The sequence below is a fragment of the Delphinus delphis genome, chromosome 5 (assembly GCF_949987515.2).
Source record: "Delphinus delphis chromosome 5, mDelDel1.2, whole genome shotgun sequence".
In the NCBI taxonomy this organism is placed as follows: Eukaryota; Metazoa; Chordata; class Mammalia; order Artiodactyla; family Delphinidae; genus Delphinus; species Delphinus delphis.
The window spans coordinates 138,933,278-138,949,857 of record NC_082687.1 but is presented as its reverse complement, the minus strand read 5'-3'; positions in this window follow the sequence as shown (position 1 = coordinate 138,949,857).

Below are 16,580 nucleotides of genomic sequence, written 5' to 3'. Positions count from 1 at the left end.
CATCTCCCGCGAACGCAGCCAACACGGATCGAAATACTGCCTGATGGAGCTGCGGCTGGTCTGGGCCGCCTGCTCCCTCAACGCCCAGGTTGGCCCCTGTGAGGGTTCCTTTTGAGGGCTTGCTTAGTGACGCTCCCAAGGGTGAAGTGGGGCCCCCGGGGGCCTGCCAGAATCGCAGGGTGTGTGTTCTGTTTGTCGTCCAGCGTGGAAAGTGCTTCCTCGCACTGTGTCAGTGTCGCCTTTTCACCCATGACGCTCGTGCGCTCAGACCCCCTTCAGGGTCTTGCAGAGGGGCTTCCGGGTTTTCCTCCCACAGGGCTCACGTATTTCTAGTTTGGCTTATTTCTTGTGTTTCCTCAGGGAGGCGGGGCACCTGCTTATATGGAATGGAGAAGACACTGGTGTTTGTACCCAATCTGCTGGTTCCGGGAGTGGCGGGGTGGGTGTCCTGGACGCCCACAGGCAGCAGTGTCGCAGCAAACACACGGACCCCTGTGCTCCTCTGCGGGCTGCGTGTGCACGGCTGCATCTCGAAGAATGTTGGCGGCGAAGGAAGCTTGCTGTGCGTTCAGACTTGAGTGGGAAGACTCTTGACATCTCCATTTAAGCACAGTTGTGGAGTTTTGATAAATACTGTTGACTAAGTCGAGAAATTTCCTTCTGTTAAAGCTCACTAGACATTTTAGTCTAGAATGTGTAATTTCCATTTTTTAAATTACAAATTTTAAGTAAAAAAAAAATTTTTAAGTAACCTTTCTGTTTTGTTTTTGGATTTTTAACACATACACAGATTCACGCAACCACCACTACAGTCAGGACACAACAGCTCCATCATCCCAAAGACCTCCTGAGTGCCGGTCCTCCTCTGCCACCCCCACCCCCCATAATTCCTGGCAGCCACTGATCTCCGGCATTGTAATCTTGCCTTTACCAAGGCCAAGGCGGCTCCAGCTCCCGCTCAGGTCCCCACAAAGGCTCCCAAGTAGAGACCTTTATCTGCCCATGTGAGGACAGAAGGACTAGTGTGACCCCTGGGCTGCTGTCTGCATGGGGCTGGTGTCCTGTGCTATTTGTATAAATAAACCTGAGGCAGGACCTGTCAAAAAAAAATGTCGTGTAAATAGAATTGTACGCGTCACCTTTGAGACTGGACTCCTGGACTCAGCGTACTGCCTTTGAGATCCATCCGAGTGGCCAAATGGCTCATATGTCCTGTGACGTGGATGGACCACAGTTTGCCGGTTCACCTGATGAAAGACTTTTGCATTTTCAATTTTTGATGATTGTGAACCTCATGTACAGGTTTGCATGTGGACGTAAGCTTTGTTTCTCTACAAAGTAGGATTTCTGGGTCGTATGGTGAGTGTATGTTTAAGAAACTGCTGAACAGGATTTCCCTGGTGGTCCAGTGGTTAGAATCCGCCTTCCAATGCAGCGGGCGCGGGTTCTATCCCTGATTGGAGAACTAAGATCCCACATGCCGTGTGTTGTGGCCAAAAAAACAGAAAAAGAGAAAAGAAACCTCCGAGCGACAGTTTCCAGACTGGCTGCCCGACTTTGCATTTCCAACTGCAAGGCCTGAGCCATTCCAGCACCCCACATCCCAAAGTGCCAGTGTTCTCTTTGATTTTAGACGTTTTTGGTGGTGTGTAGTGGTATGTCATTGTGGTTTGAATTTGCATTTCCCTAATGGCTTTCATGTTGATCCTCTTTTCATGTGCTTATCTGTCATTACATCATCTTTGGTGCACTGTCTATTCATGTCTTTTGCCTACTTTTTAACTGAGTTATTTTCTTACTGAGTTTTGAGAGTTTTTATGTATTCTGGATACAAGTCCTAAGTTTGATATGTGATTTGCAAATATTTCTCCCAGTATTTATCTTGTGTTTTCATTTTCTTTACACTGTCTTTGGCAGAGCAAATGCTTTTAATTTTGATGAAGTCCAATTGATTTCTTCGTTTATGAATTCGTTTATGGATTACGCTTTTGATATCATGTCTAAGAACTCTTTGACAAAGGCCAGGTCATGAAGGTATTGTTCTGTTTTCTTCCAAACATTTCACAGCTTTGTGTTTTACACTGATGTGTGATTCATTTTGAATTAATTGTGAGACGTGAGGCTTCGGTTGAGGTTCGATTATTTGCATGTGGACGATCAACCGATCAACTTTTCAGCACTGTTGAAAAGGCTGTCCTTTCTCCACTGGATTCACTTGCACTGTTGTCAGAGGTCAAATGGCCATATCTATGTGGATCTGTTTCTGGACTCCTTATCATTAATTTCTGATCACTGACTGTGTATTTGTCCTTTGCTGATACCATACTGTTTGGATAGCTGTTGCTTTATGGAAAGCATTCAAATTGGGTAGAGTGATTTATCCAACTTTGTTCTTCTTTGTAAAAATTATTTTAGCTACCCTGGCTCATTTACCCTGCCATATAAATTTTACACTCTTCTTATCTATATCTAAAAAATGTTCTGCTGGGAGTTTTGGAATTGTGTTAATTCTATAGATCCCTTTGGGGGAGATTGACATCTCGACTATGTTGGTAACCGAGCAGGACCCTGGGCAGCCTTCCCGGGACAAACATTCCCCACCATGTCCTCTGCCTGCCTCTTGTTTATAGAAAACCTTTAGCCTCCTAGGCCTTCCCTGAGTTCCAAAGAATACATTTAATCAGAGAAGTGAGAAAATGCAGAAACAAAGGAAAACAGCCAAGCAAGACAAAATCATAATAGTTTAGCCATTAAATAGTCAAGGACCTCGAGGGCTATAGATACTATTCTGAGCCATATTCTTGAGCTGTTTTGCAGATTCTGAAACCCCCACCAGGTGGAAGAAGTTAACTGTATGCTGCCCACAAACACATAGACTCGAGACTGGCTGAAACCAGAAGGTTGATGATGTTGACTCCTAATTACCTCACCACCAACCAATCAGAAGAACGTCCACAAGCTGATCACACACCCCACGACCCCGCTCCCTCACCCTGTCTTTAAAACCCTTTCCCTGAAAGCCATCGGGGAGTTTGGGTCTTTTGAGCACTAGCTGCCTGGACTCCTTGCTTGGCTCCTGCAATGAATGCTGCCCTTTCCTTCACCACAGCCAGTGTCAGAAGATTGGCTTTACTGCGTGCTGGTGAGTGGACCCAAGTTTGGTTCAATAACATGTTGAGTCTTTCAGTCTATGAGCATGTTATGTCTCTTCATTTATGTAGGTCTTCTTTCGTGTCTTTAGTCAGGATTTTGTGCATACAGATCCTGTGCATGTTTGGTTAGATTTATACCTAAGTCTCTCTGTCTGCTTTTCTCTCTCTCTCTCTCTTTCTGTCTCTTTCTCTCTCTCCCTCACACATGCATTCTTTCTTTCAAGGCTGCTGTTGTTTTCAATTGCAATTTTCAATATTTTATTGCTTTTTATTGCTTGTACATAGTAATAGGATTGATTTTTGTGTGTTACCCTATGACCATATTGTTTTAGATTAGTCTGGGATTTTCTACATAGACAGTCACGTAGTCTGTGAATAGGAAAAGTTTTGTATCTCCTTTTCCAATCTCTATTACCTTTATTTCCTTTTCTTGCCTTATTGCACTGGCTGGATCCTCCAACACTGAGTAGGAGTGGTGAGAGAGGACATCTTTACCTTGTTTCTTATCTTAGGGGGAAATCATTCAGTATTTCACCGTTTAGTGTTACACAATTACACAATTCTATACATCACAATTCATAGAATTGTACACTAAAGGAAAAAGGTCTTAGTGTATCATAATTTAAAAAATAAATTTAAAAAACAGCAACTACCGTCAGTAAACAATTGGAATTTGAAATTAAAAACACAATACCATTTACATTAGTACCAAAAAGAAATACATAGGTGTAAATCTAACTAAATATGTATAAGATCTGCATGAGGAACTATAAAGTTCTGATGTAAGAAATCAAAGATCTAAATAGGTGGAGACAGAGTCCATGTTCATGGGTAGGAAGACTTAATACTGTCAAAATGTCAGTTCTTCCCAAGTGGATGTATAGGTTCCATGTAGTCCCAGTTAAAATCCCAGCAGGTTATCTTGCTGATATTGACAGACTCATTCTGGGGTTTATATGGAGAGGCAAAGACCCACAAAAGTCAACACAATATTGAAAGAAAAGAACAAAGTTGGAGGATTCACACTACCCTACTTCAAGACTTGCTATAAAGCTACAATAACCAAGACAGTGTGGTATCACTGAAAAAAGAGACAAACAGATCAGTGAAACAGAATAGAGAAACCAGAAACAGACCCACGCAAATATAGCCAACTGTTGACAAAGGAGCAAAGGCTATTCAATGGAGGAAAGGTAGTCTTTCCAACAAATGGTGCTGGAGCAACTGGACACTGATATGCCAAAAAAAGAAAAAAAAAAAGCGAGAGAAAGAAAAAAGAAACTAAACACAGAATTTAAGCCCTTCACAGTAATTAACTTGAAATGCATCATAACCCTACATGTAAAGTTAAAAACTATAAAATTCCTAAAAAATAACAGGAGAAGATCTAGATAATCCTGGGTTAGCAGCAGCTGCTTAGATACACCACCAAAAAGCATGAAAGAAAGAACTCGTCAGTTGGTCTTCATTAAAATTAACAACTTACGCTCTGTGAAAGATCATTAAGAGAATAAAAAGAGGAGCCTCAGACTGGCAGAAAATCTTCGCAAAGCACAAAACACAACACATCTGATAAAGGACTGTTATCTAAAATATACCAGGAACTCTTAAAACTCAACAGTAAGAAAACAACTCAAAAAATTGGCAAAAGTCCTAACAGACACATCACAAAAAAGATATACAAATGGCAAATAAGCATATGAATAGACACTCAAAATCATGTCATTTGAGAATTGCAAATTAAAATAATAATGAGACACCTATTAGAATGTCCAAAATCCAGGACACTGACAACACCGAATGCTGGCAAGGTTGTGGAGCAACAGGAAGTCTCATCACTGCCGGTGGGAACGCCGAACGGTGCAGCCACGTTGGAAGATAGTTTGGTGGTTTCTCACAAAACTAAACATACTCTCACCATACAACCCAGCGGTCGTGCTCCTTGGTATTTACCCAGATGAGCTGAAAACTCATCCACACAAACTCTTCACAAACTTTTATAGCAGCTTTATTCATAGGTACCAAAACACGGAAACAACCAAGGTGTCCTTCAGAAGGTGAATGCATAAATAAAGTGTGGTCCATCCAGACAGTGGGATATTATTCAGTGCTATAAAGAAATGGGCTTTCAACCCACGAAAAGACAGAGGAACCTTAAATGCATATGACTGAGTGAAAGAAGCCAATCTGAAAATGCTACCTACCGTGTGATTCCAGCTATATGAAACTCTAGAAAAGGCGACACTATGGGTGCAGTAAAAAAGATCAGTGACTGGAAGGATTTGGAAGGAGGGATGAATGGGGGGGCACAGAGGAATTTTAGGGCAGTGAGACTGTTTTATATGATGATAGTGCATGTATGTCATTCTGCGTTTGTCCAAACCTGTCGAATGTGCAACACAAAGGATGACCCCTAACGCAAACTATGGACTTTAGTTGATAACAGTGTATCCACATAGGTTCACTGTTGGAACAAATGTGCCAACTAATGCAAGAGAAAAGTAACACGGGAAGCTGGAGGGGACGGGAGGGGGTGTATGGACATTCTCTGTACTTGCCACTCAATTTTTTTGTAACTCCAAAGCTGCTCCAAAAAATAAAGTCTATTAAGTTTTTAAATAGACAGCAACTGAATTTTTATTGAAATATAGTTAATTTACAATGTTGTGTTAGTTTCAAGTGTATAGCAAAGTGATTCAGATATATAGGTATACCCTTTTTCAGATTATTTTCCATTACAGATTATTACAAGATATTGAATATAGTTCCCTGTGCTATACAGTAGGTCCTTGTTGGTTGTCTATTTTATACGTAGTGTGTGCATCTGTTAATCCTAAACTCCTCATGTATCCCTGCCCTCCTTTCCCCTTTGGTAAGCATAAGTTTGTTTTCTATGTCTGAGAGTCTGTTTTGTAGATAAGTTCATTTGTATCAATTTTTTAGATTCCACGTATAAGTGATATCATAGGATATTTGTCTCTCTCTGTCTGACTTAGCTCATCTAGTATGATAATCTCTAGGTCTATCCGTGTTTCTGAAAATGACATTATTTTATTTTATTTTATGGCTGAGTACATTATAGTGTGTGTGTGTGTGTGTGTGTGTGTGTGTGTGTGTGTATCACATCTTCTTTATCCATTCATCTGTTGATGGACACTTAGGTTGCTTCCATGCCTTGGCTATTGTAAATAGTGCTGCAGTGAACATTAGGGTGCATGAACCTTTCCAATTTTTTTTAATCTTTATTGGAGTATAATTGCTTCACAATTATAAGTTTGCTTCACAAACTTCACTGTGTTAGTTTGTGTTGTACACCAAAGTGACTCATCCATGTGCCTACATATGTCCCCATATCTGCTCCCTCTTTAGCCTCCCTCCCGCCCTCCCCATCCCACCCCTCTAGGTGGTCGCAGAGCACCGAGCTGATCTCCCTGTGCTATGCGGCTGCTTCCCACTAGCTAGCTATTTTACGTTTGGTAGTGTATATATGTCCATGCCACTCTCTCACTTTGCCCCAGCTTCCCCCTCCCACCCTGTATCCTCCAGTCCATTCTCTATGTCTGCTTTATTCCTGCCCTGCAACTAGGTTCATCAGTACCATTTTTTTTAGAGAGGCACATGAAAAGATGCTCAACATCACTAATTAGTAGAGAAACGCAAATCAGAACTACAATGAGGTATCACCTCATGCCAGTCAGAATGGCTATTGTCAAAAAATCTAGAAAAAATAAATGCTGGAGAGGGTGTGGAGAAAAGGGAACCCTCTTGCACTGTTGGTGGGAATGTAAATTGATACAGTCACTATGGAGAACAGTATGGAGGTTCCTTACAAAAAACTAAAAATAGAACTACCATATGACCGAATTTTTTTTAATGGACAAAAGATTTGATCAGAGACTTCTCAAAGGAAGATAGACAATGGCCAACAGGCACATGAAGAAGTGTTCACCGTGAGCTTCAGGCAAGCAAGTTAAAGCCAAGATGAGACACCATTACAAACCCACCAAAACGACTAAAACTTTAGACTGTTACAGACTGTTTGTGTGTCCCCACCCCCGATTCATGAGTTGAAATCCTAAACACCGGTGTGATGATGTTAGGAGGTGGGGCCTTTCGGAGGCGATTCAATTGTGGACGGATTAGTGTCCTTTTAGAAGAGCCCCCGAGGGCTCCGTCCACCCCTCTGTCACGTGAGGACACAGCGAGAAGCTGCCCTCGCCAGACACCGAATCTGCTGGCACCTTGACCTCGGGGTTCCAGCCTCCAGAACCGTGAGAAGTAACCGTGCTGTCAAAGCTCCCGGTCTGCAGTGCTCTTTGAAAGCAGCCCAAACGGATGGAGAGGCTGACAGGCCAGTTGACGAAGACGTGGGACTGGTTCTCCAGGCATCGCTGGCTCCGCTGACGCCCCCAGAACGGCTCTGGTGTTTCTTCTCAGTTGGGCCGGACCTGCCCACAGCCCAGCACTGCCACTCGTGGGAATTTACCAAAGAGAAGCAGAGGCGGACGTCCTTAAAGGGACTCTGCTGCAGCTCTTTACGACTGAAGTGCACACGACCCCATGGTCATCTGTGGGGACACAGCGAGCGTGGGGCCTCCGCACGCCCGGCTCCGCCAGGTGGGCACAGCCACCTCCAAGACACGCGGAAGTGCTGGGCACAAAAGGGAACCTACCACACGACCCCGCTCACGCCCAGGAGAGGAGCAGACAGACCAGGAGCTGGAGGTGGGAAGAAGCCCAGAAGTTGCTTCTGTCGGGGAGGATGGCGGCTGCGCGGGAAGGGGCATGGGGGAGCTTTCTGGGGTGACGGGCAGATCCTGCATCTTGACCAGAGGAACAGGTAACCTAGAGTTTGTCAAAAATCATCAAACTGTGCACTTAAGGTCTGTGCACATTTCTGTATGTAAATTCTTCCACGATTTAAAGGAAGAACACAAAAGGAGACTTTGGTGTCGGCGGCCCCTGGATCTCTGGGGTTTTCTCCACCCTCTCAAGCTTCCGTGCCCCATTCTGCCCGCCTTGATGCCACGGGCCAGTGGGATGTCCTGCAGGGTGTCCAGGGGACCTGGGCACTCTTCAGACGACATGGCCACCAGGAGGAGGTCCGCGCTGAGCGCACACTGCTGGCTGTTGCAGGGAGTGCAGGCTGCCCACCCCGAGACACAGTGACCAGCGGCTGCGCACCAGGTGCGGGGGCCTCGCTGACCCCTGGGGAGGAGGCGTCCTCTGGCACCTGTGAGGTCACAGGCTTGGTGAGGGTCCGGTGAAGTAAAGGGGCGTTGGGGACCACCGGCCGCATCATTCTGGAATCTGTTCTGGAATCCGCACCCTGCGGCTTGGGGTTGGGAGGGGCCCTCGCGGTGTTTGCTGGGTACAGCATCTCCATCTCCATCCCGTCCACGGAAGGGCACTGGTTTTCTCCACTTTAGGACCAGCTCCAGAGTCCTTGCCGGGACTCAAATCTCGGAGCCGCAGGAGAGCACCCGCCTTGTGCCCACTGCCCGGCACCCTCGGACCCAGATGGCGGAGCTCAGGGTCCTGGGGCCCTGCCCCTCCGACCCAGCCCAGTCTGGCTGAGGCAGGACCCTACTCTCTGGGCAGCAGCTGCAAGAGGAGGGCGACAGCTTGCGGGGAGGCCGCCCTTCACGCTCAGGCCTCCAAGGGAAAGGGGTTCAAGATGGCCCCGGGCTCCCTCCGGGCACTTCCACCCCGTGAGCTTCGTCCCCAGCAAGGCCCAGCTCAGCGCAGGAGACGTGGTGGCCTGCCGCCGTCACAGCCCTGTCCTGGGCAGCTGTAGCGGGACAAACAGGGTCTCTGGATAGGCTGCCCGAGGCCCCTTGAGTCAGGGTGTCGACGCCCTTTAGGATCCTGGTGGCACCAACAGTGACCAGCTAGCTGCCTTGCAGCCTTGCCGTGGCTGTTATGGCCTTGGTGCTGGGCACATCACCAGGGGACAGGTGTGGTCACTGGGTGTAACCCTCCCCACTGGCCAAAAGCCACCCCTCCGATCTCATCCTGAGGGCCTGCTTTCTCAGTCCACTTTTGGTGTGGACAGTCACCCAGAATTCACCCCAAAGACAAAGGCTGGTGTCCAACTCCTTCACCTGGAGGTGCAGAATTACCACGTGAGAAGCAGGGATGAGATTCGGGGATGGAAGGCAGCCAGTGTGAAAGAGCAAAGCAGCCCTGACGTCCAGGAGCTGAGCCCTCACCACCACCCGCCCCCCGGGAGCCGGCCCCACCCCCCCACCAGGTGCTGGCGTCCCCCTTCGAACAGAAGCAGTTTCGCACGACGCACCACCAGGCAGAGCCGCCCTGATGGATCCAGACATAAACAAGAGCGCGTAGTAACTGCATCCGAGCACAGACAGAACGTAAACTCTGACCACAGAAGTGACCCAGCATCCCCGCCCTGGCCGTGTTTAGCGATCACAGTGTTACCCGCTAGCCCTCTCCCCTCCAGATAAGATGTGCTGAGAAGCCCCATCACAGAAAGTCCCCCAGTTCCTGACGGCACCTGAGCCAGGACGAAGCCCGCTTCCTCAAACTCTCCACCCAAATCACCCACCGTCCCCCAAATCCTAGAGGTCCCTTCCCACCGAGACGCCCATCGTGTGTGTTCTCTCCCTAACTTGCTCTGCTGCAGGGCACTGCTGGAGGATTTCGGCTGCAGGACATTGGCACAGAAGAGGCCCCTTCCTGAGCCAGCCTCATGGTGACCAAAGGTTACTCCTGTGGGGGAGCTTGGGACTTGGGGGACACGTGCCTTGGAGATGTTCCCTGTCTGGTTCCAGGTGGAAGGAGCTGGGGTAGCTCACCCGCATCCCCCCGCCACCCCCACCCCCCCGCCGGTGCTACAGTGTCAGCTCCCTGGGACTTGCGGCTGGACACAAAGGCAGAGCTGCCGTCTGGAAAAAGGTGTCAGACGAAGCAGCGGATGCGGGCAGCCAGGAGGTGACCAGAGTGACCAGCAGAGAGTCCCGGGACACAGGCGGCCACCCCGTCAGCTGCTTTGACGGCTGATGTAACTGGATATATTGGGACTTGGATTTGCCACCTTTTGTACTTTCTACTTGCTTTTCTCCCCCCTCGTTTCTATCCCCTGTTGATTAATCAAGGTTTTTTCCATTTATTCTTCTACAAGTTGGTGAGTTAAATATACATATTTATGTTCTATTATTTCAGTCTTTTGACCAATTTATAATGACATACTAAAGACACAGCAATCTATTTTTACGTCTTCTCTGTCCTATGGATAATTTAGAAGTTTAATTGCCAAACATGGGGGTTTCTGAACCTTTCTTTGTTGTTAATCTCTAGACTAGCTGCCCTGAGGCTAGACCGCATGTTTGGTTTTTGGGGTATTTTTTTTTCATTTTGCCGTGCTGAGCGGCTTGTGGGATCTTAATTGCCCGATCAGGGATCGAACCCGGGCCGCCGGCACTGACAGCGCGGAGTCCTAACCACTGGACCGCCAGGGAAGTCCCCCATGTGTTGTGCTTTTTGCCAGTTGCATGATTTGTTGGGACTATAGCTTCATGGCCCGGTCAGCAGTTAATTTTTGTAAATATTCATGGAACTTGAAAAGAATATGTAATTTTCTGTCCTCTTCAGTTGAGTGCAAAGTTCTATGTGCGTTCGATAGGCCAGGTTTGCTAGTTGCGCTCTGAACCTCTGTATCTCTTCCTGGTTTCAGCTGCTCGCTCTGTGTTCTGTTTGTTACTGAAGGGATGTGTGAGATGCTTTCCCACAGAACTTGATGGTGATTGAATTCATGTTCTTACGCTGTGTTTCCTGAGTTATTTTTCTTCCGGGGGGGCCCGGGTGGCCACTTGTTTGTAGCCTGGCAGCTCCTGGCCCTGCGGGCTCCCCCCGTTTTGCTCCTGCTGGGCCAGCTCTGTCGGGAATTGGGTTCCAGCTTAGACGCAGGCGAGGTTCTGCTCTCTCCCCATCTCTGAGGCCGGTTTGCTTTTCCATCTGCGTTGGGAAGGAGGGCTGCTGGGCTTTCCAGGACCCTGCACACCTCAGTGGCCTGAGAGGTTGGCAGGGGCCAGGCCAATCAGGCGAACCTGTGCTGGACCAGGACGGTGTCAGGCCACCCGGCCCGGTTCACCCCACGGGGCGGGGCCGGGGGGCGTCATCCAGAGCCGGGAAGGAGCCAGGACTGCGCTGTGGGTTCAGGCTGTGCGGGCGCGTGAGCTGGCTCGGGGCTGAACCCGCGCTTCCCTCTCCTGGGTCGGTCTTTCATTCAGGGGCTGGTTTTAATGTTAACTGAATTGCATTATGCCTTTTTCAGTAAACTTTCAGAACAGTTTTAGATTTCCAGGAAAATTATGAAGATAGTGTGGCGTGTTCCCCACACGCCGCCCCCAGTCTCCCGTCCTCTTAACGTCTTGTCACAATGAATGAACCAACACTGACACATTTGCATTAACTAACGTCCATTCTGTGCTCAGATGCCTTTAGTTGTTTTACTTGATGTCCTTTTTCTGCCCCAGGGTGTTATTAAGGAGCCAAACTGGGTCCACTCGCCTGCACACAGTAAAGCCCGTCTACCGACAGCAGGCCGTGGTGAAGGAACGTGCAGCGCTCGCTGCAGGCGCCAGGCGAGGAGTCCAGGGCAGCTGGTGCTCGGAAGACTCAAACTCGCTGATGGCTTTCAGGGAAGGGTTTTTGAAGACAGGGTGATCGAGGGGGCGTTGTCGGGTTCCTGCTCAGCGGGTGGACATTCTTCTGATTGGTTGGTGGTGAGGTAACTGGGAGGCAACACCATCAGCCTCTGGTTCTAACTGACCTGGAGTCTGCGTGCTTGTGGGTGGCATGCATAGCTTCTCCCACCTGGTGGAGGCTTCAGTGTCAGCGAAGCAGCTCGAGGACGTGGCTCAGTTTTATCGGTAGCCCCTGGGGAGCAGCTCGAGGACGTGGCTCGGAGTTTGATCGGTAGCCCCTGGGGAGGAGCTACAGGTGCCTGCCTGTGTTTAATGGCTAAACTATTATCACCTTGCCTTGCTTGACTATTTCTGTTTGTCTCTGCATTTTCTCACTTCTCTGATTAAATGTATTCTTTGGAACTTAGGGAAGGCCTAGGAGGCTAAAGTTTTTCTACAAACAAGAGGCAGGTGGAGGACATGTGCGGGGAAGGTGTCTGTCCCAGGAAGGCCCCACAGGGTCCTGCTCGTTACAATGTCACATCACATCAGTCGTCATGCCCCCTCAGGTTCCCCTGGGCTGTGACAGTTTCTCAGACATTCTGTTTTTGATGACGTTGACAGTTTTGAGGAGCGCTGATCAGGTGTGTAATGGCCCTCAAATGGGGTCAGTCTGATGTTCTCCTCAGGGTTAGACTGGGGTTACGGGTTTGGGGAGGAGACCCCAGAGGTAGGCTTCCTCTCTCATCTCATCACATCATGGGCACCTGCTACCAACTCAACCAGTCGCTGCTGAAAGTAACCTCAATCCCCTGGGGGCGGGGGTGGCATCAGTCAGCCTTCCCCACTCGCTTTTACCCTGTTAACTCCTGTACCACACTGTGTGCTTCGACAGGAAGTCAGCAGGTGGCGCCCACGCTGAAGGGGCGGGGCGTTTGCTCCATCTCCGTACGTGGACCCCTCTGCGTGGCAGATTTGTCTCTTCCCCCCCACTTACTTATGTGTTTAAACCATGTACCCTAGCGTGGACTCATGGGTTATTCTCCAGCACGACATTGCTCACGTTGGGCCAGGTTTGGGAGCTCAGTCAGTGGCTGCTACGCCCCTTTCTCATGCCCCATCATTGTGGGTCCGGTTTGTGATTTAGCATTTCCTTGTTTCCAGGCTCATCTTGTATATCTCCTGCCGCAGCCATGGGTGAATTCCTCCTGATTGGTGAGTTTTGCTTACTTACTGAACTTTATTTCCGCTCACTGTATGAGGAATTAACTGCAGGAGAGAGAACCTGTGCAGACCGTCAACCTCCCACCTAAGCCTGGGAGTTCTGGCCAGGTGCAGCCCCTACTGTCTGGCCCCAGTTCTGGGCGGGTGAGGGAGGGGGCCAGGAGGTGTGATGGGGAGTGCCTGCCCCCCCCCTCCAGGGCCCCACGGCCCGTGCCTGGTGGACATGTGTGGACAGAGGCTGACTTCTGGCTGACAGACCCTAGAATCTAGGACTCCTTTGAGAGAATCAGGGGTTTGGCCTCCTGGACACAGAGCCCAGGGCCCTCCTGTGGGCAAGCGCTCTCTGCAGCAGCTCTGCTCAGCTGCCGGTGGAACCCACAGATTGAAGCAAATTAAAGGTCAGCACTTGGGCGGGGCTCGAAAGCCAGTCAACAACCCATTAACATTTGCCTTTCCAAGAAGCCATCTTTGCACTGGGCACTTGGGAGAGAGCCAGGGAGAGGGAACGGCAGGAGCCATGCGCAGGATCCCCCCCAGCCCCTGGGTCTCCTGCTGCAGCAGGGCGGCAGCCAGGAGCTTCTGCCGGGGCCTCACCCTGTCCCCTCCCAGCCTCAGGCCTTTCCCCAGCCAGGCCGGGCCCTCCTCTCCTTCCCGGCATCGTCCTTTGCCCTCTCCGCAGCATGAATCTCAATGCACTCACTCAAGGGTCCAAGAAACATTGTTTATTTTGTAGAAATCAAATTAAACGTCACCTCCCATATGCCTCATCTTCGGAGCTGAGAAGTCACCCTGGGCACCACTGGGGCCTGGGGGCTGGTGCTCGGCCCTGAGTGGAGACCCTGGGGCACAGCCAGGCCCCACCCTCAGGGACAAGCGATGTGATAGTGAAGGATTCTGGGTGCCCAGGACTCTGGTTCTTCCCCAAGCCTCAGGCAGCAGAGTGAAGACCCACTACCGGCCAGCACTGCCGCTGGAGCCTCCTCCACCCCCGAGCCCCCTCCTCAGCTCCAGCTCCCACGGTGCCGCAGGGACCACTGTGTGGTCCCCCCAGCTCTGTCCTTAGACAGGCAGAAACCTCTGCTGAGCCAGCTTGGGACCACCCGGGCCTCACACCCTCACCGCCTCACCTCGGGGGGCCAGTCTGGGGGCAGGGCCGCTGGGCGGGAGGGATGACCCCACCGGGAGCTGGCTTCAGCTCCCCGGGCGAGGGTGGCGACCCTCTGCTGTCTGTCCCAACACAAGCTGTGCGCACCAGGCTGGGCGCGTCTCCTCTCCAGCGCTGGGCCTCGTAAGCACTGGGTCGGTGCCCCGCCTGGACCTCGCTGCCCTCCACCCCAGCTGGCGGTCCTCTGGGACACGGGCGTTCCCCTTTTTGCCGCAGCTCAGCCTGGCCCGGGGAGGGCTCGGAGGACGCGCGGGGTGGGGTGGGGGGGCAACAGGGACGACACTCGGGTATCGAGCCCGAGGACAGTCCCAGACCTGCCGCGAACCACCCCTCCTGCTTTGGCGTCTCCCGGGCTCCGATTAAACAGGCTTCTGCCACGTGACCCTCTCGGAGCCAATCGCAGCGGCCTGATCCGGCACGCGCTGATTGGCTCAGGCCGTCCAGGGCGGGGGCGGGGCCGGGACGGGGGCGGGGGACGCCAGGGGTCCGCGCGTGGCCCCGACGCCTCGACTCAGCGCCCAGGTCTAGTGGCACTGGGCTGGGTCCTGCCTTGAGGCCCTTCCATCCTCCGGGCCACGTAGATGTTGACCGACACTGGCAGGCATTGCAGCAGCCCGAGCCAATCCCCAGTCCCGCCTCCAGCTCGGCCTCTCATCCTGGCTTCCCGCATCCCGCCTCCGATCCCGCCCCCAGCCGAGCCCCCCGGCTTGAGCTCCCCCTCAAACCCCGCCTCCAGTCCCGGCCCAGCCCGCCCCCCCAATCCCGTCTCCGATCCCGCCCCAGGTCCCGCCCCCCAGCCTGACTCCCACCCCCGCCCCAGTCCTGTCCAAGCCAAGCTCCCCAGTTCGACTTCCTCAACCCCGCCCCTCGGCCCGAGCGCGAGCCCGGCTCCAAGAGACCCACCCTTCACCCGAGACGCTACCCCTCCCTTCGGACCTGACGGGAACCGGCTGAGGCAGGAGTGGAGCAGGTTCTCAGTTGTGTGGACAGGTGGCCCAGACCCAGGGTTCACCGAGCCCCGCTGGCTGCGATTGTGGACGGCAGGATTGTCTAGCTGCAGATTAGCACAACTAGACAAGATGGCCCTTTATTGCCAGATCTTTAAAGATGTGTCGTGACAGCCTTGACGGTTAAGTGGCTGGTGATCGTACAGCTGGGCGAGTGCAGGGCGCCTGAGAGGAGAGACAACAAACCCAGGCAGAGTGCTGCCCCGGGCTGGCTGCCCACAGGGACCAGGGCGAGGACCCGCCTGCTGCGCAGTGCAGGACGTCTCTGGGGGGCCGAGTATCAAAGCGGGCTCTGCTTTGTCAAAATAGAGTTAACTTCTGAAAGGAAGGAGACCCTGTGAAGAGGCAGTGTGGTCCTAAAGCCAGCCCAGGGGCAAGGGCACGGTCGGCGGAGCCCTAGTGCCACTCTGAAGTGCCCAGCTGGCTCCTGCCTCAGGGCCCTGGCGCTGCTGTTCCCTGCCTGGAATGCGCTCCCACCAGAGGCCCACGGGGCTCCCTCCTTTCTTCGTTGGGGCCTGTCTGCGCATGTCACCTCCTCGGGGGTGAAACAGCTACCCTACCATCCTCTCTGCCACCTTATCCTGCTCAGTTTCCTACACGGAAGAAACCACCACCTGACTTATTATGTGTTTATCATCTGGCCACTGGAGCAATCAGTCCCGGGAGGAAGGGACCTCAATTACCCCCGGTGCCTAGAACAAAGCTCTGCACAGCACGGGGGCTCAGCAAGCCTGAAGTGAGCGAGTGCCTCTCCCTGGAGTCCTGGGACCTGGCACCCAAGGGGTCTGCCCCACCAGGCACTGAGGAAGGGCTGGCTGGGGTCCCAAGGGAAGGCGATCCAGGTCACCGGCACACCTGGCTCATTGCTCAAGACTGAGATGAGTCCAGGCCAGGCTGGGGGTGGGGACTGATGATGGGGCCTGCTTGGGGTGCCCTCCTGAGAGGAGCTATGCTGGGGGCGGTGGCTCACAGATCCCAAAGCCAGAGTTGGCTACACAGGCTTCTGTCCGAGTTCCGAGGCAGAGGCAAAGGGGCAATGGGTCCAGGGCAGTATTCTGGGCACAGCTCGGTGGGGAGGGGAAGAGGAATGGGGGTGGGGAAGGGGACAGGGGTGTCCTTTCTGTTTGCTGAGACTGGGCAGGTTCTGCCGGAAGGCTCCCGGGCGTTCTCAGCCAGCAGTGTGAGGAAGGTCACAGATACCACTTTCCTGGAGAGAGGCCCCCAGAAATGGAGGTCAAACAAGGCCTTTCTGGGGACACACGTGGCCGTGGCATCTCGGGGTGGGGTCGGGGTACCCCGGGCCAGGCTTCAGAGCCAGCAGGTCCCACGGGCACCTCGTTAGGCCTCAGCCTCGACAGGCAGGTGTGGGACACAGATGCCTCCC